The 19,907-nt window shown below is 47.7% G+C and overlaps 1 pseudogene; it reads left to right on the forward strand.

The window, feature by feature from the left end:
- Window positions 1-6,312: 6,312 nt before the first annotated feature.
- LOC105294311 lies at window positions 6,313-7,512 on the forward strand (annotated as a pseudogene).
- Window positions 7,513-19,907: the final 12,395 nt, after the last annotated feature.

Consider the following 19,907-nt stretch of genomic DNA (forward strand, 5'->3'; position numbering starts at 1 on the left):
CTCCCTCTCTCTTGAGTGGCTTGGAGAATAACAAAGAAAATTAACAGGAGCCCAGAGTAAGTGAATGCTTTCTTCCACAGTGTTCTGTCCTGATGGAGCAAGCTGTGCCCATCCACTAAGGGGAAGAAGAGAATGAAGTTTTTTCCCTCTCCTTCCCTCAAAAAATGTGAGGTCTCAGCCCTGGTCTTTGAGTTCACTTGTCACAACTGCCCCTCTTCTTATCTCCATCCATCTTCATCTTTTCATCAGAGCTTCTTCAACAGCTCTATGAGAGGAATCTTTAGACTTAGTTTACAGAGGAGACCAAAGCTCACAGGTGGGCAGCTCAACGTCTCACGGCTGTAAATGGTGAAGCCAGGATGATCACCCAGGTGTGTAAGGCCTCATGTCGGTATTCAGGGCCCTCGCAAAATGGAACAAGCATGGGGTATCTCCTGGCCCCTAACTTTGTCCTAGAAATCCCATACTCAAGACTCCATTTCTTTAGGATTCCAAGAGCATCACCTGCTGAGACATAAATGTCTGGGAGGGGCCAAGATGGAAGAGGAGAGACTTGAAAGGAGACCCTGATTAGGGAAGTGAACCCCATGTGCCAGACAAGCTCTGCAGGGAAGGCAATGACTGTGCTGCCTTCCAGTCCTCAGCCTGGCAGTCTACTGGCAGATGCTAACCCCCCACCGCCACAAAGGGCGGCCCCTCACTTCCCTCCCCCAGTTGGTGTTGGGTTCCGTAAGCAGAGACCCAGCTCACCTGGGAAGGTGCAGAGTGAGAAGGGCATCCAGTTACAAGTTGGGGCTTGGAGGGCCAGCAGGGGTGACCTGGGGCAGGTGTCCCAGGAGGCTCCAAGATACCCCCACCCTGCAGGAGGTCCTATCTTCTGGGTTCCTTGCCTCCCTGAACCCCTCCCAGCTCCTGGGGGCTGTAGTGGAAAGACCATGGCATCCAGCCTCAGATGCCACTTGGTAGCTAGCGCATGTCAGTTCCCTGAGCTGGGCCTCAGCTTCCTCATCCTCATAATGGGGGTAGAGTGGGAATAAGCCCTTCTTGACCAACTGCCCCAGTCAATATCAGGACGGATCCTTGGACTCTGCTTGGTAAACTGTGAAAGGCTGTGCACATCCCTGGGGAGGCTGTTTTTCAGCCTCACTCCTTTCTTGCCAACACCCAGGGTGGCCTCCTCCCCCGCCCCTCATCTTGGGCCCTGGCACAGCACTTCATGCCTATTTAAGGCAAATCTCCTGATCTCCTTTTAAATAACATTCTCTCCTTGTTGTGGAGAAGACAAGCTGAGCTTAGGGAAAGGGGAGGGGAGCCCCAAGTATCCCATCAGAGGGTGGAGGGGGAAGGAAAGATATAGGGGTAAAGCAGGCATGTGGAAGGCCCTTGCCCTCCCCACCCCACAGCTACCCATTTTGGTCCCCTCACTGCACAGGCCCTGGATTGGCTCGAACCCCTTTAGAGGGGCTGGGGCACTCCCATAATGCTTCATGCAGCCCCTTTCAGGCTCTGGGGGTAGGAGGATGGAAAATAATGCAGTCCTGGGGCACTGGGGTTTATGCTTTGGAGAAGTGGCACAACCAGGGTGACCAGAGGGGAGAGGAAGGGTCTGGGGCAGGATTGAAACCTGATCTCACAGCCGACCAGTGTGAAGGATAAAACAAACTGCTCTTTGGCTCAGAGAGGCCAAGAAACCTGCCCAAGACCACATAGCTAGTGAAGGGTCAAAAATTCAGGCCCGGCTGGCTCCAAATTTAATGCTTTCTCCCTTTCTCTGCCAGGTCTCCTTGTGCTGGGGTTGTATGTGACACCTGGCAGTGACTCTTATCAGGAACCAGGCATCACTGAAAGCCCCCTGCACATACCTTCCCTTTGCCTGCCTCCAGGCTGGGCACTGACTTCTTCCCTTCTGCCTCCCTCCTCTTTTCTCCAGGCCCACCGCACTTCTCCTTTTCCTGGGTTTCTGGCCCACCCACCCCAACAGCTCACCTTGACTTCGTTCATGCACTCAGAAACTTACAGCTGGAAGGTGGCCTGTCCCACACCCCGCCAAAGGACCCAGGCTGGGGATACCTTCTCACTGTAGGATCCCAGCAAGGCCCTTCCCAGCGGCTTAGTTCTTTCCCCTTGAGGTCCAAGGCCCTCCCTCTCCTGCTTCCTTCTCTCCCCTCTTCCCAGTCTTTTCCCAGGTGGCTGCCTCCCCAGCCTCCCATGTCAGCCCACTAATCCCCCTGTGGTCCTCACATGACTAAGAAGCCCTCTCCAGGGTTCAAAAGGAGAGGGTCAGGGATCCTTTACAGATCATATTGCCTCCTCGGGACCAGGCACTCACTCCTCAGGCATGTGAGCCCCAGCAGGCTGGCGCCACCCCCACATCAGTGTCAGACTGCCCTGGGGGTGGAGGACAGAGTGAGGAAGAAGGCCCAGCCTTCTCTTCCTCTAGGCACTCAGTACAGAAAGGACCATAGCCGTAAGCTGGTCCAGTGGCCTCCTTTCACAGATGAGCAAACTGTGGCCCAGGGTAAGGGAGGACAGGCTGGGGGTCCTACTGTGAGGCAGAAGCCAAGCTGGGTCTTTCTGGGACCCTTGATAACCTCAGGTGGGGACTTGATCCCTGGGGGTGGGGGGTCTATTACAGGAGGAGATTAAGCTCCTTGTTTAACAGGGTTGTCCTTGACCTTCCCAGGGTCTTTTGAGCTCGGCTCTACCATTAACCCTTTGTGTGCCCTTGGGCAAGTCCCTTTCCCTTTTTGGGCCTCAGTTTCCTTTTGTAAAACAGGCGGGTTGGGTAGATGATCTTTGAGACCCCCTCCTGGAACAGACCTCCTGCACTTCGCATCAGCCCAGGCCCAACCCCCGAGGCCTCTGTTTCCAGGTTCCTGCCCTGGCCCAGGCCTACCTCACAGCTCGCGAAGTTTGCTCCAACTGCTTCTGAACCATCTCTGGCCTCCATTCTCTTCCCTTCTGATAAACCACCCCAGACACTGCCCTAGTAACCTCCTGAGGCTTGGGCACCCCCCATGCCTTTCCCCCGCTCTCCCATGGCCTCCCTCAGAAGGATCTTCCTCATCATCTGACATTCAGCATAACCCACCTGCAGTCTTGGATGCTGGGCTCAGCTTCCTCATCTGCCAAAGGCACTAACAACCCCTCATGTGGGGGTGCTGTGGTGTGGACACACAGCGGGGTACACGTATGGAACCTGGGAAAGGCTGGATAGCCTAACTGGCACTCCTGGGTTCTCTAGGCTGCAAAGGCTGTCCAATCACCCCTACTCTCCTTCATCCAAACTGGCGATGTCCTCCAGGTCTGGTTCATCCCCTCCTAGAGAGGCAGGACCCTCTTTGGCCCCATCAGAGGTGACCTAGCCCTTATAAAGCTCACGCAGGGCTGGACTCCACTTGCCTGCCTGCACCTGCAGCTCCCACCATCTTGTGGGGAATGTATAACTGGGGGCTTCTAGAGCACCAGCTGGCAGGACGCTTGCTGAGGGAACAGCTGGGTCTGTGGGCTTCTGCCTGCTCCCCTTTCCTTCCCCCAGGACTGTGTTTTTGACATAGATTATCTTTGACCCTCAGAGAAATCCTCATTACCAACTTCAAAAAAGCTCATAGTTGGGCTTCAGGGGAGACTCTAAGGAGGTTTTAGACCCTGTCTGGCCCTGTTCTGAAGACTGACCAAATGACTCTCAGAAACCTTCCCAAAGACTCAGAAAGGGGTAGCTGGCAGGAAATACAAGTTATTAGAAAAGACTGGTGACTGAAGCCAGAGGTGATGTACTTTCACCCTTAGCTTAATTTTAACTTAACATCACTGGTTTCCTTTCTTGCAGTCAGCTTCATGTCATTTTTAAAGTCAGTGCAGTGGAAATCGATAAATCTGAATTCTGGGGGGGAAAAAAAGAAGAGACTGCGAAGGGAAGAGAAACCAGAACCTAGAAGCTTGGAGACCTCCCACCCTGGTGTCTAAATATTGCTTTAGCCACTTACTACTTGTAGGGTCTAATGTCTACATTAGGTTACCTAATGTCTCTGAGCCTGTTTCCTCATCAGTAATGTGGGGATAATAATACCTATCTCATCTTATGACAAGAGAATTAGATGATACATACAAAGTGCTTAGCTCATGGCCTGGTATCTCAAAAATGCTCAAAAAGTCCTTGCTTGTTATCCTTACTGTAGACAGATGGATCAAGGCCCCCACCTGACAGGAGGAGAGCTGTTGGAAAGTAGGGAGGCCCCACGGCATAGGTTGCTTAGCCAAAGGTAGGCAGCTGGTTAGTAGCTAGAGTAAAACACAAAGTCCCGGGCCTGGTGCTATGCAGTCTACATACATATCTCATTCAAACCTCAGTCTCTTTCTGTCAAAACTAGGGGTTTGGAACAGAAGCTTCCTAAGGCCTTTCCAGTTCAGTGAATACTTGTAGGTTTTCAGTTTACAAAGTGCTTTTCACTTTATAGAGCCAATCTATAATTCTGTGAGTGTTCCATTAGTTGTAATGGTCACACGACTAGAGCTTGGACTAGAAGCAAGGGTATGGCTCTATCTTTCCCCAGAGCCCGGTGGCAGACAGCTCTGAGAGGGATGGGTGAGACTTGAACCCCCACCATGGCCCAGGATATCATGGAAGCTTGGCTCTGGCTCCTGCCCAGCGTCCGGTTCTGTCGGGCTGTGCCGAGGCCCAGAGGCCTGGATCTGGAACTCATCAACCCCACCTGTCAGCCCTCCCCTGGCTGGCTCACAGGGGCCTTTGGTTATCACTAAGGGGAGTGCAGCCAAGAGTGAGCTGAGTGTGGCCCCAGTCCAGGGGCCCAGCATCCCTTCCCTGTTTGTTGGGCACTTTAGGGCAGAGAGCCGTGTTCTCATCAGCCAAGCACTCCCAGTTTGACTGAGTTGTTATATGACAGACACTGTGAAAAATGTGAAGACCTCACTTATTCATAAATATTTATTGAACACCTACAGTGTGCCTGGCCCTGAGCTGGCTTCAGGAAATCAGACAAAAATTCCTGCCTACATTCTAATAAAAGAAGCTGTAAAGGAAAGCAGAAGTGTGATGGGAAATAAAAGAGAGCAATTCACTTTACACAAGGGAATCAGAAAAGGCCTTTGAGCTGAGACAGAGTACAGCTACAAAGAGCATTTAGACAGAGGAAAGGGCCTACGAAAGGCCCTGAGATAGGAAAATGTGGAGTGTTTGGAGATCCACAGGACTCGTGCGAGGTGGGCACATAACAAGCTCTCCCTCAATAAATGCCAGCTGAACAAATTAACAATCATTAAGGATTTCTGCTTCGAGCCAAAATGAAGTAACAGGGACTGGATTTACATTCCTACCTAAAACAGCTAAAATGCCCAACAAAACATATGAAACAAGGGTTCTCAAGACATTGGATGCCAGACAATGAAAAGTAGTGACTCTTGAGAGTCGGGAAACAAAGGAGGTGAGCCCTAAGAATGCCCCGTCCGACTGCCTGGAGACTTTTCAGAAGCACAGCAGAGCAAGAGGAAGGCAGCTGGAGTCTGGCGAGGTCCCTGCACTAGAAAGATGAAGCCAGAAGTCGGGGACACAAGACAGAGAACCGAAAAGGCGAGAGCAGCACACACAACTCTGGAGCTCTATAGAGGGTAACTCTACAGTACTTCCATCCAGTGCCTGCGTGTGAGGAAACTACCGGAAATCATGGTAAGAGCCATTCAAAAGGACTAGAGAGAACAATCCTGGGAGCTCGCACAGGGCTGGGCACTGTGCTGGCTCCCACAAACCGGAGTGGAAACCTCACACTGGGGCATTGCGTAGAGCGCTCTGAAGAGATTTGGGCTCAGAGGTGGGTAAAAACTAAATGCTGCTCTGGCCTCATCTAATAAAAGCAAGACCTGAAAGACCAAACTATTTCCAAATAACTTTTGCACCCTGGAATAAAGCTCAAGAGTATTTATAAAAATACAAAAATATCTAGTGCAGAACAAAAATTCACAATGTCGAGCAGCCAATAAAAATTAGCATGTATACGAAGAAATGGGAAAATTTGACCCATGACGGAAAACAAATCAATCAATTGAAATCTACTCAGAAATTACACAGATGATAGAATTAGGAGACGCAAACATTAAAACCGTTATTATAACTCTTCCATATGTGCGAGAAGGTAAAGGAAAGACTGACCGTGTTAAGGAGAGACATAGAAGATATTTTTTAAAGACCCAAATCGAAATTCTAAAGATGAAAACCATAATGTCTGAGATAAAAATACACTATATAGATTAATGGAACATTAGACATGGCAGAAGATTAGTGACTAATTTGGTCATACTGGGTGCCTGGTCATCAGGGCTACTTTTAACTCTGGCAAAGTGGATATCGTTGCCATCAATGACCCCTTCGTTGAATTCAACTGCATGGTCTACATGTTCCAGTATGACTCCACCTGTGGCAAGTTCAATGGCATATCAAGGCTGAGAACAGACATCTTTTCATCAATAGAAGGTTTATCTTCATCTTTTAGGAGTGAGATCTCATCAACATCAAATGAGGTGATGCTGCTGCCAAATATGTTGTGGAGTCCACTGGAGTCTGCACCACCTTGGGGTAGGCTGGGGCTCACTTAAAGGGCGGAGCCCAAAGGGTCATCGCCTCTGCTCCTTCTGCTGATGCCCCCACATTTGTGATGGGCGTGAACCATGAGAAGTATGACAACTCCCTCAAGATTATCAGCAATGCCTCTTGCACCACAAATTGCTTGTTCCCACCCCCAACCCCCAGCCGAAGCCATCCATGACAACTTTGGCATTGCGGAGGGACTCATGACCGCCATCCATGCCATCACTGCACCCAGACTATAGGTGGCCCCTCTGGCATGATGGCCAAGGGGCTACCCAGAATATCATCCCTGTTTCTATTGGTGCTGCTAAGGCTGTGGGCAAAGTCATCCCTGAGCTGAATGGGAAGTTCACTGGATGGCCTTCCGTGTCCCCACCCCTTAATGTATTGGTCATGGATCTGACCTGCCATTTGGAGGAAGCTTCCAAATATGATGACATCAAGAAGCTGGCATCAGAGGGCCCCCTAAAAGGTATCCTGGGCTACAATGAGGACTAGGTTGTCTCCTGCGACTTTAACAGTAACACCTACCCTTCCACCTTCAATGGTGGGGCTTGCGTTACCTTCAAGGACCACTTTGTCAAGCACATTTTCTGATATGACAATGAATTTGACTACAGCAACAGAGTGATGGACCTTATGGCCTCTATAGGGCCTCCAAGGAGTAAGAGTTCTCTGGATCACCAGCCCTACTGACAGCATGAAAGGAAAAGAGGCCCTTAGCTGCTGGGGAGTCCTTGTCACAATTTAATCTCCCAATACACCAAGAATCTCCCATCCTTGATACAGTTTCCATCCCAGACCCCCTGAAGAAGGGGAGGGGTTTAGCATGTACTATCAATAAAGTACACTGTACCCAACCAAAAAAAGACAGATTATACTCAGGTATCATAAATTGCTTTTAAAAAGTGATAAAGACTTAAAAGCAGCCAGAGAAAAAAGACATAATACATACGAACAAAAATAAAAAGAGATTTTTTTTTTTTTGTCAGAAACAATGCAAGTGAGAAATGGAGCCACATCTTTAAAAAACAGAAATAAAAACATAAAGACCAGCCTTACCCAAGAAAAATATCTTTCAAAATGAAAGCGAGACAACATGGGATGAAATTAGAAATTAAAGACAAAGGAAATTTGGGAAATTCACAGATAAGTGGAAACTAAGCGAAACTCCAAAATAAGCAATAGTCCAAAGAAGAAATAACAGGGGAAGTTAGAAAACACTTTGAAATAAATGAAAATAGACATATAGATCAATGGAATAGAATTAAGAGTCAGAAATAAACCCATGTGTCTATGGTCAATTGATTTTCAACAAGGGTGCAAAGAGTATTCAATTGTGAAAGAATAGTCTTTTCATCAAATAGTGCAGGGACAATAGGATATTCACATGCCCTTACCTTATATCATATACAAAAAGCCCAAACAGATCACATACCTAAATGTAAGAACCAAAATTATAAGACTTCTGGACAGACCACAGGAAGGGTATCAGGAGATATTGATCAGAATCAAGAGACCTGTCCTGTCCTGATAATCGAGGATGTGTATATATGGCTGAAGCAGGCATATATATAAGGTTCAAATGAGCAACAGATCAGTGGGGAAAGCAATCAAGTCCATTTGGACAGTCTGGGAAGGTTTCATGGAAGAGGTGCCACTGGCATCAGGTGTTTAAGAAAAGTTATGTCCTGCATTTGTGCGGACTTTAAAGTTTACTAAGTGCTTTCATGCCCTCTCTTTAGAGTCTAGACCCATCTTCTCAGCCTCTCTTTTAGGTTATTATTATACACCCCTCTGCACAGATGAGGAAACTGCCTACTAGAGACATTGTGTGACTTGATCAAGCTCACACAGCTTGGCAGGACAAGATGCGACCCCCAGTGTTTTAACTCAAGCCCTGACTCGTTCTCTATTTGGGGTCAGGAAAAAGGGGGAGGAAAGTGGTTGGTGGGTGGCAGGGATAGAAAAGGGAGAGAAGCTCCTCTGAACACTGTGTCCTCCAGAAGGTGCCCCACCCACTACCCTGGCTTAACACCTGAACTCCACCTTTGAGCTGTGCTGCAGGACTGTCAGATCAGAGTTTCCACTCCACACCTTTCTCCTGACCTCCAGTTCCAACAGCTTGTGGAATCTCAGACTCAAAATGTGAACTCATAGAGCCTTGCAGTGTTAAAGAAACCTCAGGACCCATCCCAACCACCAGAGGATAACGATGCTAATAATCAAAGCCATATCTATGGCTGCTACCACATACACACACAGGCCTTGAGCTGTGTGTGTTCTACATAGCACTGCATTTTATCTCCACGCACACTGTGAGGTAGGTACTATTAGCATCCCCATTTTACAATTTGGGGAAACTGAGGCTCGGACAGTGTATTTATTGTCTAAGCTTACATAGTTAATAAGCTGTGGATCTAAGCCCATCTGATGATAAATGAACAATGATTATCCTACAAAATTACTTCCTCCTCTCAACCTGCCCATTTCTACAAGCAGCACCACCAAGTCCCCAGGTCTGAGACTCTGCCCTTTCTCCAGGCTTCAGTGCCTCATGACAACCAGCAACTCTGAAAGAGCTGGAGACTGGAGAAGGGTTGCAAGCCGGCTGTGGGAGGGAAAGGGGGACTTGACTGCTTCATCTACCAAGCATGGATTTAATGTTGCTTTAACTTTTAATCCCGACTTTGCAAGAGTTAAGTTTAATTGCCAGGTTGCATGCCCTCCAGGTTAAAAGCAAGGAGTTTGAGAGCAGACACACTCGGGTTCCAGTCTAGTCCTGGCTTTCCTACTTTCCTCCTCTGTGATCTTGCGGCAGCTTCTAAACCTCTGGGGTTAAAATGTTGTGAGGGGAGATGGGTGCCGCCAGAGATGGACAAGGCTCGGGCTGCCTTCAACGTAGCCACTCCTGCCCCACCACCCTTACTTCATCAACCCTCTGAGGCTAGTTTACTTCAAAACATTTAAAATATATACTCAACTTTGTCAGATGGCTACACCTTTTAGATGCCTGCTTCAGTTTATTTATCTGAAATGTTCTTCCAGGAAGTCGTCCCGTGAGCCACAGTGAGCCCCCCTGCCCACAGCAGCTAAACTGCTCTCTTCTCTCCCACCTCTCTTCTTTCTGAGCCTTTCACGTGCTAATGTGCATTGCGGACCTCCCAGAGCACTGTTGGGAGTTAGAAGGGCAATGGAGCCTCCCAAACTTACTTGCTGCAGCACCTACCAATATCTCCCCTGAGAAAGTGGCCACTGCCAGCTGTTCATTCGCCTTGGGCAGTCTTTTGCCTAATCTCTCAGCTCTAGCCTCCCATTTCCAACCGCCTGAGGCCGATTTCCTACCAAAACCGCTTTCCTTTCTGTCCTTTCCTGGCGCTCTCCGCCCAGGCCCCAAGATCCACTGTCCCTCCAGAATCCCCTCCTATAAAGCTCTGCGAGGCCCAGTATTTGCCCCTCTCTCCACCTCCTGATGACCCTTGGTCTAGCTCCCACCAAACCCAAAGCGTGGACCCAATTCTCCTTGTCTGACCACCTGACACTCCAGCCAAACCAGACCCTGCACGCCCTGAGTTTTCCCACAGCCATGTCTTTGCCTCTGCCTGGAATGGCCCCAGCTACCCATCGTCAGGGTCCAGTTCCAGTGCCATGGCCTCCCAGGGGCCTTCCCAGCTGGACTTGTTGAAGGGCACAAGTGGCCTTTCATTCCCCTTGGGCACAGTTCTGTGTGCTTGAAGCTGCTTCATCACTGGTGGGGTCAAATGTAGTTCCACAGTAGTTGCTTATAAATATCTGTAGTTGGAAGGAAGAGTATAATCCAACGCTTTCATTTTACAAAGGAGACAGTTGTTTGAAGAAATGGCTTCACCACCTCCACCAAGAGACAGGACTGAGGTCTCCTTCAGGGCTCCTCCCCAAGCTAGGATTTTTCTGCCATATGCTTTGGGGCCAAGTGGGCCATATTTTCCTGGGAGGACAACTCTCTAGGGCGGAGTGGAGGCCTCTAGTCAGCTAGCCCCTAGAATGCTGTCCCAGACTGTGCCATCCATTCTGGAAGTCCCCGGTTCCTACTCTCTTGGAGCCTTCCTACTGGCATTCCACGATCCCTAGCACCACCACCTGGTCACTGTCTGAGGTAGAAGGGGCCTTAGGGATAATCTATACAGGGGGCCCACAAAGACCTCTGAAGATCCTTAACCTCCTAAGCTGTGCGCATAACTGTGTGTCTGTAGATCTCTAGAGCATCAGAGACACCACCTGAGTCTCAATGGGGGTCCAAGACCCGAACAAGATACAGAACAATTATCTGTCCAGCCTCTTATTAGAAAGGTGTTAATATATATCAGGTTCTTATGACTGTGCCTGGCACATTTTAGGCATGGGTTGGCTCACAGCCCAGTTTTATAAATAAAGTTTTAGTGGAACACAGCCATGCTCATGTTTTTGTATTGTTTATGGCTGCTTTCCCACTATAGCTACGAGGACAGAGTAGAATAGTTGCAACACAGATATAACTGTATAGCTCAGAGTCCTCTAAGGGTTGGCTGCCATCATGATTGTACAGATGAACGGTAGGCCCCAAGCCACACGGCTAGTCATCTAGGCTTTGAATCTATATCTCTGTTCAAGGATTCTATAATAAACCTCTTTGCCTCTCTCTTTCACTCACCTTTAACACACAGTGCTCATTCATTCATTCTGGAAAGGTTTGGGGACCCCTGCTGTGTCCTCCAGGCTGAGAGCTATTGGGAACAGAGGAAGGGGTATGGAGTAACTGACCTTATGCCTTTGCAGAATGACTTACTCTGCCTCCAAGGTCTCAAGTGCACATTTGCCATCTCATTTGCTCTAGTCACACTGGCTTTCTTCTCTGTCAAACACAAATTTCTTCCTACATCAGGACCTTTACATATGCTGGTTTAGCTGGCTCTTTCCTGTCATTCAGGTCCCAGCTCAGATAATACCACCCAATTAAGACTTCTGGGGCCAAGTCACTCTTGAGGCTTACATGACACTTGTAAGTGAAATATTTTGTTTACTTGTTTTTTTGTTGGTCTCCCTGAACACGATATGAGGTTTCTATCTCAATTCACTGCTTGAGCGCAGTGCCTCACAGTGGGCTTTCATGTTGCTCAATAACCGTCTATTAAATAAATGAAATGACTCTTGGACAGAGTGTCAGGTGATGTGGCTTCTCTTCATGGCTCTGTACACCCATTAACTGAGCCATACTTCCTTTCCCTGAGCCTCAGTTGCCTCTTACGTAAGGTGGAATGTGAGGGTTGTCTTTTGTTTTGAACATTCTATGACTTGAAAGCACTGCCGTTGGTAGGTTTGGTGGTAATAGGTTATATTTGACAGTGAGCCTCAGCCTCAACCTGGGCCTTACGGAGATATGGTAAAGTCACTACTGGGGGATGAGGGAAGGAAGAGGGGGGTGGGGTGAATAAAAGGAGGGGAGACCCAGAATCAGGCAGGTAAAGAAGGCTCTGAGAGCTACAGACCCAAGGCCGGGGAGGAAGAGTCCAGAAAAGGGAGGCATGGGACTGGGGTTGTGGGAAAGGCTTCTTTTACTTTTTAGCCTATGAGCTTCTGAGTTGTTTGAAACCTGTATAACAAAGTATGCATTAGTTTTGCAACTGGAAAAATTAAAATGCCCTTTGAACCAGCAATTCCACTTCTAGGAATTTCCTCACAGATCGAGGCTTCTGTGAAATGACCCATGTCAAGGCTATGCACAGCAGCCTTGTTTGAAATAGCAAAAGACTGAAAACAATCTAAATGTCCATTAGAAAGGACAGGCTAGATAAACCAGGGTGCATCCACAAAATGGAACAGTATAAAGATGTTAAAAAAAACAAACAACACACATAGCCAGTCTGTTGAGTGATGATGTAGAATAATCTCCAAGATCTCTGCCAAGTAACAGAAACAAGGTACAGAACAATGTAGATAGGATGCTATCACTCACATAAAAAACATACACACAAATGTTTATAAATGCTCAGAATGTCTCTGGAACTTGTACTAGTTGCTAGCGGATGGGGTTGGAGGAGAGACTTAATGTTCAATATTTTTATTTTTATAAAATTGAGTAAAAATTCACATAACATAAATCATTTCAACCATTTTAGATTGTACAATTCAGTACATTCAGTTGTTTAACCATCACCTCAGTGTAGTCTCAACATTTTCATCACACCAAAGAAACAGCCCACACCCATTAGCATTCACCCCCATCTCTCCTCCTCAGCCCCTGGCAGCCACTACGGATTTGCCGATTCTGGATACTTCACACAAATAGAATCATACAATGTGAGCTTCTGTGTCTGGCGTCTTTCACTTAGCATGTTTTTGATTTTCATCTGCACCTATCTTTTTCGTGGATTTTATGTTCCACTGTATGGACATACCATCCATTTCATCCATTCATCGACTGATGGACATTTGGGTTGTCTCCTCCCTTTGGCGATTGTGAATAGCACTGCTTTGAGCACTAATGTACAGGTTTTTGTTTAAAATACCTGTTTTCAATTCTTTAGGGTACATATCTAGGAATGGATTATTAGGTCATCTGGTGATTCTATTTTTAACTTTTTAAAGAACTGAACACTGTTTTTAATATTCTTCTGTACTTTGTGAATTTTATACTATGAGCATCATGAGCAAACATTAACTCTTCTAAAAGAAAAACATGAAGGTTTGTACTTCATGAAAAAAATAAAGCATACTGTGTAAATACAAGGGATTATTATTAGATAAGAAATTAGCAAATATTTACCTAGATGATTCCTGGAAGAAAACTGCATTTTGGACTTAGACCTTAATCCAGATTCAATTCCTTTGTTCCATTCTAGTTCCAGCGGTGGGGCATAGGGAGACTTGGATTCCAGTCCCAGTCCTGTTAGTTATAGCTGTGCATCATTGGATAGGTTATGTAACCTCTTTGCACCTCAAATGTAAAACACAGAAAAATCATCTACCCAGCCAGCTATAAGTTGAATGAGTTCTAGGATGTGTTATGCCTAGCCCTATGCCTGGCACACAGCTGGCAGCCCAGGTTAGTAGCCTTATGTACAGGAGCCTCCCTCTGCTCTCCTGAGGTCATTATGCTCTGCATCATGAGTCCCCACATGCCCCATAAGGAGCTCCTGGAGGCTTGGCCCTACTGAGCAGAGTTCCCCTCCTACAATATTTCACTACCCCTAGTGCCAAACAGTCCAGAAGAAGAGATAACCAGGGGCTAAGGGGAGAAGATCAGGGTCAGGAGCTAGGAAAGGCCTGGGTCTGCCATGGATTGCCCTAAGACAGGGAGCATGGGTTTGCTCTACGGAGCTATAGAGCCCAGGGCCATACATATGGAGGAGTTAGGTAAAGGAACAGGAAGACAGATTTGGGTTTAACCAGAGATACAACTTAAATTTTTAATTGATAGGACATAATATCAAGCACTGTGTCAAGCACTGTTGTGTGATTCCATACAAACTGTCCCCATTTCACAGATGAGGAAACAGACTCAGAGTCCTTAGTCACTTTGCACAAAGTCACAAATGTAAAGTATAGCATGATTTCAACCCAGGCCTGTCTCAGTCTAGATCTTGAAAGAGCTGGAGAAAGAGTAGTAGAACGAGCCGTTTGGGGTGGGTGATGTGAGCGGCTTCTCCCCAAGTTCATGCAGAGGCTGGATTAGCTTTTGGTGGAGATTCAAGTGTTTGATGTAGGCAGTTGGTTTCAGGTCCTAGGGTTCTAGCTGCTAGAGTACAGAGAGATTCCCAAGGTCTGCCCCCAGAGATGTGGACGTAGTTGTTTTCAGATGGACACCAGGAATCTGTCTTTTTCAAAAGGCAGTTCTGGTCTGTAGCCAAATATGAGGTCCACTGGCTTGGATGACCTCTAGCACCCCTCTTAACAGATTCTATGATCTGCAACACCCACCTTGAGGAAGCATTCCTTTGAGTTAGGCATTACCCTCTCCTGCTGCTGTGTCCTTAAACCCATAAGGTTTAAGAGAGAATGAGTGCAGCTGTTCCCTTCTTCTGAACAAGAGGCTTTTATTAAGGCAAAAAAGACTGTAAAGATGGAGGCCACAGGAGCCTCACTGCCACCTTCAGTGGTAAAGGTAGAGCCAGCTCATCTTCTCTCCTTGCCCTACCCCATTCCACTCTATGCAGAACACCAGTCCCTAAAAGACTGTCACCTGCCACACTGGACCCTGGTCAGGTACAACTATTCCTACTTTCAGTCCCTAGGTCTTTCTCGGAAGCTTTGCCCAGTCAGGGCCAGCTTCCCTAGGCATGCCAGCCAATTCTGCAGTTTGCCTGGCCTGGGGGGCCCTCTCCCAGGCTGAGAGACCAGCAACTCAGGCAGGGAAGCAGGCCAGAGAGGCATTCTCAGTGACCTTTGGTTCTCTGGGAAGGACTCAAAACCAGTAAAAGTTTAGCAAGTGCCATTTAATTGTTGCCAGATCTCTTTCTCTCTCTCTCCCTTTTTTTTAATATACAGACTTTCTGTGGGATAAGAGATCATTTGAAAGCTCTCTATAAAAAGATCTTTGATTTGTTTTTTTTTTTTAGAAAAAACATTTCCAAGCCACCTGCCTTTGAAATTATGAAGTATGAAATGAACTCAGTACCTTGCTCTGTGACCTCAGGTGAGTTGATTTCAGCCACTGAAACTCAGTTTCCCCATCTGCAGAGGCCACTGCCCAGTGGTTAGGTAAGAACTGGTGGCAGAGTAGGGGCTCTGGCTCCTAAGAGGGAGGGGTAAGTTGGGAGCCCAGAGTCTAGGCCAGTGAACTTTGACCTACCCAGATGCCCTTTCTGCTTCCCTTTCAGGTTTCTGGTATCCCACCCTCTCCCACCTTGGGAGAGGGAAAAAAGCAATCACTGACATGTTACTGTAAAAATACTTCTCTCAGAGAATTTTCCACAGTAACCCAAGCCTTTCATTCATTCGATATTTATTACTGAACCCCAACTACCAGGACCTGGGCTGGGCCCTGGGAATTCAAAGATGAAAAAAAGAGACTATCCCTGTCCTTAGAGTCCTCCCCTAATTTTCAGCCATGTGGGAACAGAAGAAATAACACGTTGGGGAAGAGAGGAGACATTGCCTCTTGGGAAGATTGGGTTTGAAGTAAAGTTCTTGGTTCTATTTCTTTGCTGATCTTAAAGTTGCCCCTCCTGTTGCCCTAGAGCTTTGAAGCCTTCCTAGAACTTCCAGAGCCGGGATCTAATTTAACACACAAGAAAGCCTGGATAACACTCATGAGAGCCTGAAAGGCACCTCTAGTTTTACCATGAGAATACAAAGCCATAGAGAGATTAAACTACTTGCGTCTGATCACTCAGATTGCCACGGTCATCTAAACTCAAACCCAGGTCCTCTGGCAGTTTTTTTTGAAATACTGTTTGCTTTGGATTTGAACCTGAGTAACTATGTGGCCCAGAGTAAAGAAGGCAAGAGAGGGAGAGAGCTCAGAAACTTTGGGCTGAAATGACCCAGTCTCTGACCCTGACTTGTACCACTCTGACTGTGACCCTCAAATTAGCAGTAGGATCAAGGGCAATAATCACAACCACCGAGAGCTTACCATGAGCTCTTATTTATCTTACATGACACATCCTTGAAGTTGGGCACTAGTATTCCCATTTTACAGATGAACTCACTGACCCTTATTTGGTAGGTCCCCCAAGGTCACAGAATCTGAATCCCATCATAGGGCTATTTCATGCTTTTCCTACCATCCATGCCATCCACTAGTCCCAAGGCGAGTTCCCCTAATAATTCTGGGCCTCAGTTTTCTAATCTATAACTAGGGATAGCAGGAACAATGGGAGGATTGTGTGAGGCTGCTTATTAACTACCTGGGCAGGCAAGCATAGGTTCTTTATAAATACTAGCTAACATCCTGCGCTCTTTTCTTCCTGAGACCTCTTGTACTCAGTGGAGCTTAAATCTACAAGTGCCAAGAAAATATAACTCAGCTACACCCCAGCCTTTGGGTCTCAAGGTCACTTTCTCTATCTGCCTCCTTATTGCACAGGGTTTCCTGATGGTGGAGTAGCTGGCGTTAGAAAGGTAGGCTGCCCTAAAGTAGCCAGGCACACCCTTAGAATGCCAGGTGGGTCCCAGGACAGCATTTCTCAGGAGTAAGGCCATTTGACTCTTTTCCCTCCCCTAAGATGAAATACCAAAGGATAATGTATGTACAGTAAATCAAAGAGAAAGAGCCACATGCCCTCAGATAACCTAGAGGCCCCAGGAATGGCTCGGTATCACAGCAAAGGTTTATTGAACACCTACTGCAAATGCCCATTATTCATAAAGCACTCTGCTGGAGGCTATAGAGATTGAGCAGTGAGTCTGTATTCACTTAGCAGGAGTTGTGGATACTTCTCAGACTCAGAGATTTTCCCATCTGGTAGGTGAGACGGTAAGACAAGGCATTCCCAGACTCGAGAGGACACAGAGAAGGCACTCTGAGAGCATCCGTGGAGGGGAGTAAGGAGTGGGTGTGGGAAGATCAGGAACTGGGGGAAGCGGGGCAGTTCCAGGCAAAGGAAATAGAAATGTGAGAAGCTCAGAGGTGATGGGAAGCATCATTTGAAAGAGGCTGGACTACTAGGTCACAGTTTGGGAAGACCAAATTAAAAGTTCTCACCCTCCGGGCAGCCTGCCAGAGTTGTATACCCTAAACTCCTCTCTCTAGCCCCATTTGCCTCAACCCCCAAGTTGGTGGCATCATTGGGTACTCACGGCCAGCTGGGCGGGAGCTTTCCATTTATATAATCTCCAAATTCCTCTAGAGTCAGAGATTCTTCCATTTCAGGGGTTGTGGAGGATACAAGGAGGAATGACAGTTGCCGCCTCCAAAGTGCCTAAAAGCTGGTCGCACACGTAGGAAGCTTTCTGAGGCACTAAGAATACGTGTATAGGTGTTTCTTATGAAGGCAAAAAAGAATAAAACTGGAAATAATGCAAATGTCTAACAACAAGAGATAAGTTAAATTACGGCACATCCAGTGGGAGATAAGCAATCATTAAAAAATTATGTCTGGAGAATTTACAAAGAAATGGTCATGATAAATTTAAGAAAAAAGAAGTATCGAAACTGTATGTTCAGCAAAGACTACAATTTTGTTTTTTAAAATATGCACAGACAAAAAGACTAGAAAGAAATATTAATACTCTTACTCCCTACATAGCAGATTGTTTTCTAAACTATTTTATAGCTTACAACTATTCAACTATGTACATGGATTGCTACTATTATCAGAAAAGTAATAAATGTTAATTAAAGATAATCAGCTTCATGTCATGGAAAAATATAGTGATGGGGATCAATTGTAGACCTGGTGTCATTCGTCACCTTTTAAGGCCTCAGCTTCCTCCTCTATAAAGTGGAGACCTGAAGGGCAAGATGAGACTCCTTTACTTTTTGAAAAATTCTGACTTCTAGAGGATACTTTAGTTTTTTTAGGAAACTGACCTGGCTCTTCTTGGAAAAAATTGGGTGAAGCAGGAATTTGAGGGAAGGGAGGATATGGATTGATATGTCAGGGAGAAAAGGGCAAGAAAAAAGAGAAGGAAAGAAAGAAGAGGAAGAATAGTGCTGGGCCAAAGTTGGTGATATGTCTGGTGGGAAGATCTAGGGAAGGGAGCAGGGGAGATAATGCCAAAAGGAGGCCTATAAAGAATGGTTGGGATATCTGGAGTTGCCAGAGCCTGAAGTACCTAAAAGCTTTGGGTGAAGTGAAGCACCTCTGATGGAATGGCAGTGATTCCTAAAGGAGGCAGTTTCTCTCATACTGAGGCCTGAACCAAGTGCTGGCAATGGAGGTGGTGGGAAACCAGGGTGCTTCTGGCCTTGCCACCAGCACACAGCAGGTACTCAACAATCATTTGCTGAATGAAAGAATATGTCCTTGGGAAAGACTGCCTCTATCTAGGCCTTAATTTACTCATCTGTGAAATGGCAGGATAAGGAGGAGATTATAATTTGTTGGGGAGACTAAATCTGGAACGTTGTATACTTCCACACTCGATACTCCTGTATGGTAGTGCTAGCCCTATTTAGCAGGTCTTCGCACTGAGGCTCCGAAGAGTCGAATCATTCCTCCTAGGCCTGAGATCCTAACTGGTTTGATTGCAAACCCAACTTCTCCCACTACACTGATGCTGCGCGTGGCTTCCAACTTTTAAATTCAGGTGCGATGACCTGGTTTGGTGGGGAAAGTCAGAACAGAAACTAGGTACGAGGACGCAGATCACATCCGGCGACGCCTGATCCTGGCCAGGGTCCCGCGGGTCTGCCCTAGTCTGGACCGCGCATCTGGCTGGAGGACTGCAGCTCAGGTTCGGAGGCAGGAGCGCAGGGGAGGTGACCCATTTGGGGGCAGCTCTGCCGGGCTCATGGCTGCTGAGCTTCAAGCGCAACCCGAGGGCTTTCAAAAGTCAGAGGGAAACCGACCCGAGGGCCGCGCCCTTGAGACCCTCAGAGGGGAGTCACTACGCCCCTCCCGAGCCTCGAGGCTGGTCTCCCCTCCCTCTGCCTTCGGGCTCTGAATGGGAGAGGAAAAGGTGTGTATGTGGGGAGGGGGGCATTTAAGCCAAGGGTAGTGAAGAGCCAAAAACTAGTGGGTTGGGAGGGAGGAGGAGGAGAGGGCAAATGAAATCTTCTCGGTCATTCGAGGTACTCTCTCCTAGGGCTAATAACCATTTGGGTCCCCAAGACTCGTATCGCCGCCCTGAGTCCTATTCAGTGACTGGGAGCGGGAAGGGAGCTTGAGATTTAAGTCCCACCCTCTGGAGCTGGAAGCCTGAGGCCAGAGAGGGGAAGTGATTTCCTCAAGGTCACGCAGCAAAACGGCGCCCAGCCGTGGCCAAAGCCCAGGTGTCCACACCTACCCTCCGCACCCCAACAGCCTCTGCTCAGGGGAGGGAGGAGAGCGCGGACCAGTTCTCGAAGGCTGGAACTGGGCGTGAAATGAGTGCGCCGGATCCTATAACCTCAGATCAGAGTACAAGGGGAGCCTACTTCCCAAAGCCGACGACCCAGGAGCCTCTCGTGTGGGGTCGCCGGGCAGGGATGCCGAGAGACGTGGGGGCGCGGGGTGCCGAGCACCCAGCTCCACTTCCCGCGGGCTGGGACTGCGCGGTGCGCGCGGCCCCTTTAAGAAAGTTCTCTGGGCGAGTTCATCAAAGTTTAAAAACTTGTATCGAGAAAGGGAAAGGGGAAAGAGGAGAGAGGGAGAGAGACGAGGGAGAGAAGGGAAAAAGCCCCGCCGGGGGCTGGCGCGCCGCGGCC

The sequence above is a fragment of the Pteropus vampyrus genome, unplaced genomic scaffold (assembly GCF_000151845.1).
Source record: "Pteropus vampyrus isolate Shadow unplaced genomic scaffold, Pvam_2.0 Scaffold85, whole genome shotgun sequence".
NCBI lineage: Eukaryota > Metazoa > Chordata > Mammalia > Chiroptera > Pteropodidae > Pteropus > Pteropus vampyrus.